This window comes from Psammomys obesus, unplaced genomic scaffold (genome assembly GCF_907164565.1).
Source record: "Psammomys obesus unplaced genomic scaffold, mPsaObe1.curated_primary_1811, whole genome shotgun sequence".
In the NCBI taxonomy this organism is placed as follows: domain Eukaryota; kingdom Metazoa; phylum Chordata; class Mammalia; order Rodentia; family Muridae; genus Psammomys; species Psammomys obesus.
The window spans coordinates 10,808,690-10,818,643 of record NW_026596162.1 but is presented as its reverse complement, the minus strand read 5'-3'; the positions used below and the strand labels follow the sequence as shown (position 1 = coordinate 10,818,643).

General features: G+C 45.5%; 1 long non-coding RNA gene across 1 annotated transcript in view; it reads left to right on the top strand.

Annotated features, from left to right (window-relative positions):
• Nucleotides 1–9,954, top strand: part of LOC129667576 (uncharacterized) — a 221,196-nt gene that overhangs the window by 154,500 nt on the left and 56,742 nt on the right. Inside the window, exon 4 of the long non-coding RNA XR_008718765.1 lies at nucleotides 7,647–7,775. This is a non-coding gene — a long non-coding RNA (uncharacterized LOC129667576). The remainder of the gene's footprint in view (nucleotides 1–7,646; nucleotides 7,776–9,954) is intronic.

Here is a 9,954-nt window from a genome sequence, read left to right as displayed (position 1 = left end):
AGAATGTAGACAGGACAGGAAGGGTCAGCTGGCCTTCTAGAGTGTACCGCCCATAGCACATGTGTCACCTCAAGGCCAGGAACGGTTTGTGCCTGTGTGTTGTTGGTATGCGTGCCCTTGCCTGCGTGTGTGCGTTTGTGTGGAGGCTAGCCCTCAACTTCTAGGACGATGTCTCTGTGTGTCCTGGAAACTTGCCACTGCTTAGTCCAGGCTGGTAACCTTCAAGCTGCCACAGTTTTAGGGTTACAAGAGCTACCACCCCAGCTGGCTTGAAAAACATTTTTTAGGTGTGGGTTCCGGAGGTGGGGCTCAGAACCTAATGCTTATAAAGCAAGTATTTTACAAACTGGGGTATCTCCCAATCCTATTGATCTTGCCACCACATTCAAGATTTCCAGGTATGACATGTTATTCATCCCGAAGGTGGATTTGCTCTCGAGACCCCTTAAACTCAGTGATCCTCCTGCCTCAGCCTTCTGAGTGCTGGCTGGGATTACAGGCATGTACTAACACGCTCCACAAAAGTTCCCTAAAAGGAGATCTGTTTATTTGCCTCTTCGGTGACATTTAGCAATATGAACACTGTCAGTTTAGTGATCCCCAAAATGTGCCCCCTGCCCCCGTGGAGTGTCATGGGGAAGAGAAGGGTGGTATCTGGACAAACTAATATTTCTAAACAGTGCCGTCTTTCATTGTGACAGTTTCTGTTTGTTATTAAAAGATATCAGCTGCCCTTTATTAATTGAGCTTGTTTGCGTGTGTGTGTGAGAGAGAGAGAGAGAGAGAGAGTGTGTGTGTGTAGACCAAAGATGAGCCCCGTTCTGAGGTGCTGTTCCTCCAAAGCTGGACAACTTGAATTTTGAGACGGGCTCTCTCATTGGTGCCTGGCGCTTGCTTGGTGGGCCAGCCCTCAGGATCTGCCCTTCTCTGCTATCCCAGCACAGTGTGTGCCAGCACGCCCAGCTTTTTACATGGGCGCTAGAGATCAGACTCAGGTCCTCACGACGGCCTAGCAGGCACGCTGCCACGTGAGCTAGCTCTCTAGACCCCCAGCTTGCTCTTAACACAGCAGACACCCGGGGGAGCTTCCTGTGGAAGCCTTTCAGAGTTCTGAGTCTCCTGAGTGTCAGAACACATTTCTGTATCAACTAGGCAGCAGGACCTTTCACTCCTGCCTTGTTCCATCCTCTCTGTGGGCTCTCCTCCTGAGTGACTGGTGAGACTGCCTGTTGAGAGACTTGCTAGGCAACCATGACTGGCTGTTGAAAGCTAGAGATGTGTGGCAGTGCTAATGTGATACGCACACATCTTTGGCCTTGAGGTTGGGCAAGATAGCATCAACCTTGTTAGGTGGGTGGGCACCTTGGAATCTTCTGGCTGGGCGTGGTGCATGGCAACATCATCGTGGCCTTCTACTGGGCTGCCCACTAGTCACCTGCTGGTCAGAGCTTTGCCTGCTCCCCTCCTCTGCAGCTGGCCCTGGGGCACAGCTCTGCCACAGCTGTGCTGACATACCCCGGGATGCCTCAGCTGGAGGGCAAACAGAGGAGAGAAGGGAGGTGTGGCTCTGGAGCAGAGGCCAGTTTCTCTGCTGGACAACCTTGCAGCTGAATGGCATTCAGCAGAGCCTGCCTGCCCCACCTCATTTGTGAACAGGCTGCCATTTTGCTGGCCTTTCAGGAAGCCATTGGCTTTATCTTGTTCTCAAATGTTGCCCTGTTCAGATCTTCTCCATAGAAAGGGAGGAAAGCCGATGTCTAAGTGACTAGTTGGGAGCAGGGCTACCCATGCGTGCTTGTTTTGTTTTGTTATTTTTGAGTCAGGATCTCTAGGTTAGACTGTGGAGCCAAAAGATAAGCTTGGACTTCCCAGGTGCTGGGATTCTTGCCACTGGGTACCTTGCAGAGTTTATATGCATGCAAGACAGATACTTTAGGCCATGTACTTAAATTTCTGTAATTGAACCCAGGGCAGTGCTAACTTCTTGACAGGCACCACTGTCTCCTTTAATAACCAATGAACCTGAGAATGAAGCCAGCAAGCAGTTATCTTCCTTGAAAGGATGCATGCATTTATTTAGACTATTTGAGTGTTCCATTCTGAGGAACAGGAGGGGGGAGATATTGAGAGGTGGGAGAGAAGAAGGAGGAGAAGCAAAGGAGGGAGAGGAAAGGAAAATCCTGAAACAAAACGACAGCGCCTAACTATGGAGTTCTAGGTAGCCTGAGTCACTGGAAGGTTGTCTTGTAAAGATGCCACATCAGCTACCAGTTCCTACAGCCTGTGACTATCTCCATGTCATGAAGGGTCCTTCCTGGCTCAACTGTTTGTATCCTATCCTAGGCTGCTCAGCTCTACTTCTAGCACAGCTTAGAACTCAGGGGCTTCTGTTTGCTCTCCCTGACCAGGGACGTGCAGCTCCCCACTTTGCCAAATTTGAAGCTGTGTTGGGAGCCCAGGTAGTTCCCACCCAGCCTTCTCTCCTACCTTGACTCTCACAACGCTACTGGTAGCCTTCAGGGACATGCTTTACTTCTGTGTTGAAAACAGCCCCGTGTAGCTTGTTGGGAGCCTGCAGCATTCTCCAAGGTGAGAAGTGTTCTTTGAGCATGTGCAGTAATACTTTCCTGGGTGGACATTGCTACGACAATGGTGCCAGGGGAAACGGATGGACTGCTCATGTTTGGCAAATCTTAAAGACAAGCATGAAAGTGTCTGTCTTGCTGCTTGTACATGCTCAGTGGCTGACAATATTCTCTAAGAAGCCTAAAAGAATTATCTTCTGTCTGCTTGGAGGTGCTTGTAAGCCTCACTTTGCTCCCCTTACCTCTTCTCCGCTCGTCCCCTGTCAGGCTGCTGTCCTGCAATGGCTGTGCTCTTTTGCTGTGGGCGAGGTTGATAGGAAGGGGAGGGAGGCTGTCATAGGAGCATCAGGTCAGGCCCCCTGCCCCTGCTGATGAGTAAAAGCTAGGCAGCCAATCAGGGAGCAGGTGGTTTGCCTTCACTGAGACTTGGTTAGTTGGCCCAGCTTGTCCCAACAGCTAACTTGCAAGAGCTTATAAGAAATGTTGAGCTTTTTTGGGGAGCAAGGCTAGCCTATGGAAGGAAGAGCCCCTGATGAAGAATTTTTAGACCTGCATTATCTTTGCAAGGGGATCCCCTGTTACAAAGGCCACTGATGGATTTGGGGTAGTCTCCAAAAGGTGCTTTGGGTAGGAAGTGGGTTCTGACCTCTTTTTCCATGAGTGTTGATGGGGAGGGAGGAAGCCAATCATTAAGCACTTCCACGAACCTCCATAATTCTCCCTGAAAAGACAGTCCAGTCACTGCATAAAAACATATTTTCATGTCATATTGGACGACAAAGTTACTTGCAATAGATTTTTGTACTGCAGGGATATAGGTGTGTTTAAATAGGATCTTTATACAACGCTGTTTCAAGGCTCCTTTGCAATATGGTGATTCTAATATTGTTGCTAGCTTGTCACCTGCAATGTCACCTGAAGTCAGAGTGTTGTATGAGCTAGGCAAAGCACTCTGCCAAATGAGCTACATCCTCTGCCCCAGGGTGGCTTTTGAAATCACGTTTTTAATAGAAAACAAACAAAGCAGTTAAAGCTTCCCTCGCCGAGGAGGAAGAGCTGACCAGATAGTGCCTACCTGGGCCCCAGCTCATTAGCCTATGAAGCAAGAACAAAATAAGGGCTTGTGGTCCAGCGAGATGGACAGGAGCATGCGAAGATGGACACAGCAGATAAAGATGAAGAATCCTAAGTTCGATTCCAGAAACCAATGTAGGGGAAGGAGACAAACTGACTGCTGCAAATTATCCTCTGAACCCCACTCATAGGATCACAAAATAAGTAGTACATACAAACAAACAAATAAAATTTAAACAACAACAAAAATAAGGCCTTTCTCTTATGCAATACAAGGTGAGAGCCTACATAGAGGCGTATTCACTGGTAACTACCAGGAAACCCCAAACAAGCAACATAAAAGCATTTACTAATGTAACTTTTGTTTTCATTACTTTTTTTTTTAACACTCAGTTTTCCAGAAATATCTCCTGTTCCTGCAAAACTGTTAATTACCCATTTCTCCCCTTACCACAATACCGTGATTCCAGGCATTTCCCTGCCAGAAACCAGGATGGAGAAAGGGACTCAAAACCACAAGGAAGACCATTTAACATCATGACAGTATAAATGGAGGGTGGGAAGGAAAGTTAAATGATTGATCATGATATTGGTTAGTGCTGACCATGTTTTCCAGTTGGTGTCCTGATGTGAGTTAAACACTCCTGTGCTGTGAGCTTTGATGACCTGTGACCAGTACGTCTTGACTCCATGAGCATTTATCTGCTACCTCTGATCCAGACCCAGCCAGGTCTACAGCATACCTGGAGGAGCCCTGTAAAAGTGGCCTACCTTGGGGGTTGCTTTTTAAACCAGCATCAAAGGCTTAGGAGCCTTATGTTCTGACCTTGGTCTTATACAAAGGGAAGATTTTCCAACAAAGCCTATACCCAGCAAAATATAATTGCAGGGTCTTTGATTTTGCTTTTCTAAAATAAAGGCTAAAGTGTTTTTTTCATCTAATCCTGCTCACTGTTTAGCTTCCCATATGAAAGCCTAAAAAAGTGCTTCAACTTTTCATCATTTCAATGTATTTAACTTTTATTTAGTTTCACAGTCCCAGTGGGCAGTGTTGGTCCTAAAGTTTCATATGTCTTAGAAAAATCTTCTTAGTTTTAGTTATTTTGTTATTTGTTTGTTTGTTTTGGGTTAGTTTGGGGGGGGGTATTGAGATGGCATCCCATAGAGGCCAGGTTGTCCTGGGACCTTGTATTGTGACTTAAGATGTTCTTAAACTTCTGATCTCTCTGCCTCTACCTTCCATGTGCTAGGATTCCATGCCTGAACCGCAAGGCTGGTCTATTAGATTATGCTTCAGTACCACCTTACAAATTGAATGATTGAGAAATAAAGCCATGTGGGACCCTCAGCATTTTCACTCTCATTTCCTTCCAAGTCATTAGCTAATGTCACTTTGCAAAGTGGTAAAATAAACCTGTCCTAGCAAGTAACTCATTCCTTAATGGTGAATAAAATGTAAGGAAAAAAAAGAAAAAGCCACGGTATATTTTTTTAAAACTTCCCCTTCGCAAACAAATACGCTGGCTGCAGATGATGTCCATTTTCTTGCCTCTAAAATGACTGGTCAATTTGAAAACATGGAGCTTGCTACTGGCAGGAATGTAGACTGATACATTCATTTTGGAAACTACTTGGATACTACTGTGAAACAGTGTATATTCACATACTCCCAAGCTGAACCCCGGGCAAATGTGTGCTTCTGCGTTTTGCTTCTAATAGACACAGCATGTTTCTAACAGGGAAAGAAATGGAAGCTGGGAAAATGTGAAAGTCCGTCAATAGAAGGATATATATGTGTGTGTGTGTGTGTGTATATATATACACATATATATTTTCACACTGTGGAACTGTTAAAAGAAAAACTGACATGAGTTAAATTTAACAAAGTTTACTTAAGCAAGGAAAAAAGGTTCTAGAACCGGGCAGCGTTCCAGAACAAAGATGGTTTGGAACGCTCCACCCGGCTGCATTTACAGGTTATATTAATAGCCTACAAAAAGGAAGTGATATAAAGGCAGGAGCTGATTGGCTGCAGCTGCCATCGGCCTTATGTAGATGTGGCCTGATCAGTTGGTAGCCTATGATTGGCTAAACCTTGACTCTTGGGATTGGCTAAGACTTGGTTGCTTGGTTATATGCTTCCACTCTACTCCTAGATTAGATTATAACTTGTTTATATATCAAGTTAGGATACAGTTGTATCATGTGCAAAAGGCTGTGCTGGGCCAGATTTTACCACCCTAGTACAAAGCCAAGTTTAAGCCAAACTGATTCAGTTTAACAACACAATGAAATATTACATAGTGGAAATGAGCAAACTCGCGTCATCTACAACGAACTTGGTAAATCTTAACAAAAACGTTGTGGGGAATCTAGTTGCAGGAGACTGGTATAGCATGATGCAGTCAGGTAATGCATTTCACGAGCTGAGCTGTCCCTCCGCCGGTAGAGCTTTTGCTTAGCGTTTATGAAGCCCCGGATCCAGCCTATAATCCAGATATGCTGCCACATGCCGGTTATCTCAGCACTCAGCATGCAGAGGCGGGAGGATGACAAGTATCTGGACATTTGTGTAGGAAGTCAGGGACCAGCCTAGGCTAGATTAGGTACATATGATAGTCTCTTGTGTGTATATGTGTGTGCAAGTTTGGGCGCACATGTGTGCATGCACGTGTGGAGGACAGAGATCAGCCTCCAATGTTGTTCTTCAGACCTGTCAACCTTGTTCTTTGAGACAAGATCGCTCAGGTTCAGCACTAGTCAAGTAGGCTAGGGCTTGGTTGCCCACTAAGCCCCAAGGATCTGATGATTCTACCCCAGTACTGGGATTAAAATCATGCATCTTACATGGCTTTTTTTCTTTTTTCTTTTTGTGGTTTCTGAGGATGAAATGTAAGTCTTCTTGTAAATGCACAGCAAGCACTTGACCAAGCAGCCAGTCTTCCCTGCCCTCATAGATGCAGAGTCTGAAGCTCACACAGGATGGTTAGAAACTGGGATCACACAGTGAAGTCCCTGGGTTCGTGGCTAGAAAGAGGTCAAAGGGGAGGCTGTCGCTAGGAGCTCCAGGGAGGGGGTTGTGTAGGACAGCCTGCTGCCTTTATTCCTGCTTAAAGCCTAGGAAACCTTGCAGCGTGGAGGAAAGAAAATTCGCCAGAGCAGGCTCCGTGACCTCTCAGAAAATCTGTCTTTATTGTCCCAACAGTGACTAATGCTTCCGCAGTGGGTCATTTGCCAAAGACGTGATTATGAAAAGCTTTTTCCTTGGCAGCCCACTGATCTTTTCTTGAGAAACATGTAGTCTTTGGAGCTAGTGAGGCAGGGGTTGGCAAGTGGGCAATGATGTCACGGGTACGCAGGCAGGCAGCCTGTCACAGCCTTGATACTTCGGTTTCGACAAATTCAAGGCGGGAACTCAAGGGCACGTGGGAATGAGAGTTACAATAAAACAGGAGATGGAGGACAGGGCAGGAGGGACAGGCTGCCTGCCTGAAATGCGGACCAGTACCTGTAGGGAGGGCCAGCTTGGGCTGGTTTTCCATGCCCACTGGCATGCCAGGCTACAGCAATCTATAGCTCCAGGCTCCAGGTCTCCAGCACCCTCTTCTGGCTTCTGCAGGTACCACACACACACACACACACACTCACTACACGTACCTACATGCAGGCAAAACACTCATGCATAAAATAAAAATGAATACATCTTTAGGAGAATTTCAGTCCCGACGTTCCAGTTCAGCACGATCCTGAGAACTTCTGAGAGTGAGTGCACAACCTCGTGTTTCCCTACAATACCAGAATCAAGGCAGGGGAGGAGGATTTATCTGTTAGTTTAGTTAATCCTTTTTTATTTAAAAAAAAAATGATTTTTTTTTAAATTGTGATGTGTGTAGGGTTTGTTGTGGGTATTTATCTTTTCGGTGACTTCAGATTGTGTTAATTAGTCATAAGGCGGCCTAACCATCCGTCTTGTTTTTATACCCACAGGTTCAGGCCTCTTACCCTGAGTTTCTCGACAGCCACCCCGTCTATTCAAGCAAACTCTTCAAGAAAAGGTCCCCGGGGAAGGGAGTGGCTGCCTGTGGCTTCTCACTGGGATGAAGGCCAGTGGTACAGGTGAGTGGGTCCAAAGCCTATAGTCAAAATCATTGTCATTTAGTCTCGACATCTTAAGACGGTAGGGGGCACACATCAGTAGCTTCCCATGAAGATGCACAGGGTGCACAGTATACACGCATGGGCGCACAGACACAGGTGTACACACACACAGTACACAAGCACGCAGGGATGGCATATCTATGGATCTATATATTATCCATATGTATCTGTGGTGTGCATGCTTGTGTGGGGGCATGCTCACATGTGTGTGAGCTGATGTGCTTGTGCAGTGCACGTTTGTGTGCATGTAAAGCCCAGAGCGCGACATTGGAAGTCTCCCTCAATCACTGTCCACCTTATGTACCGAGGCACCGTCTCAACTGGACCCAGCCAGCCAGCTATAGCCTCGAGCTTGCTCAGGGGAACCTCTGTCTCTGTCACCCTGCCCAGCTGCCTAGGAGCTGAACTCAGAGATCTGAACTCTGGTCCTTTATTTTTGCGCAAAAAGTGGTTTGTCCACTGAGCCATCTAGCTCCTCAGTCAAGTCCCCTTTCATTTTAGCATGAAAACATAATTTGTACTTATTTTGAGGTGACTGATAAGATCCCAGGACAGTGATAAGCCAGGGATAACTCTGGTGGTTATATTCAGCTGCTGAGAAAACCATCAGATGGCATAATACAGAATGTCATCTGATGCTTGCTTCTCTTCACAGTCAACATTGTTCAAAAGTATGTGACTTCCTCTGATTATATAATTTTCCAAGAAGCAGATACATTGAAATTTCTTTTACTTGATCATCTGGAATTGAATTCTGTGTATGTGTGTGTATATATTAAACTATATATATAGTATAAGTATATAAACTATGTAATTATGGTTGTTTATATATTTATATATTTAACTTTCATGCTATCAGAAAGTTCTTGGAAACTATAGTAGTTCCCATTATTAATGGCTTCCTTGGGACAGTGGCCTCTTAGTGAACCGCTGAGTGGGAGAGTTTTCAGATCTGAAGAGTTTAAGTACACATTTCTAAGTGACTTTCCAATCAAATGGTAGCAGGCTCTGTTTTCAGAAGAGACGTAGAAGCAGATCTCTGTCCTCAAAGTCCTGGATGCCGAGAGCCCTGGAAGCAGAGAGCGTGCTTGCTTTTCTCACCGACAAGGAGAAATGACCTGTGTGTCCCCATGTGGTGTGTGAGGGGACATGTGCACATAGAGGAGGGGATTCGCTCGCAGATCTGGCTGCTTTCTAGAACTCACCTTCTGTAGACAGAAGCACACTTGAAACTTGCCAGATTTGGACATTTCAGAAATAAGACTAAATCAAGGAGTGTGAGAGCCCCAGGGGATTGTGAGAGCTTTCTTTCCAGCCAAGTATTTTTAGACAATTGTGAAATCACTGAATAGCCAACATTTTCCAGGGAAAAGTGAAGTTTGTTTTTTTTTGTTTGTTTGTTTGTTTGTTTCTCAGTGCTTAAAAAGAATAGGAGCTATTTCATAAACAGCCTTCAGGAGAAGCAATCTGAAACTGGGCTTCTCATTATTAAAATGTTTATGACTATCTAACATGTGAAGACATGCTATATGCTTCAGTCAGTATCAGGCACTTGGTTGCCTTGTAGGACATAGAGGCTACTGATCCCTTGGCTCACTATAGAGGCTCAGAGGTAGCCCTGCCCTTTTCTCAGGGATGATATTTTAATTTGCATTTGTTAAAATGTAAATAAAAATGGCGCCCATTGCATGAGGCAATGCTTCATGTGACTGTATGGCAAGTTTATTCTCCTTAAAGTCTCGTGTTGATAGGACATTTATTGATACTAGGAAATGATTGACTGTGAGCCAGTACGGTGTGCACACTATGAACACAGCACCCAGGGGTAGGAGGATCAGGAATTCGAGGTCTGGCTCCCTCGAATGAGACCTTTTCTCAAGAAAGCAGAGAAAAAGACCAACAACAAAAGAGAAAATGGGAGCTGTAGAGGCTGGCTCAGCAATTAAGAGTGTTCCACCATCATGAGGACCACAGTTCGGATCCCAGCGTCCATATAATAAACCAGGCATTCTGGAAAATGCCTGTAGTATCAGCTCTGAGAATGGCTGAGACAGGATTTCAGCCTAGTCAAGAAGGTACAAACCCTAGGTTCAGGGAGAGACCCTGCCTCAAAGGGATGGCTGGAGAGTAGAAAACA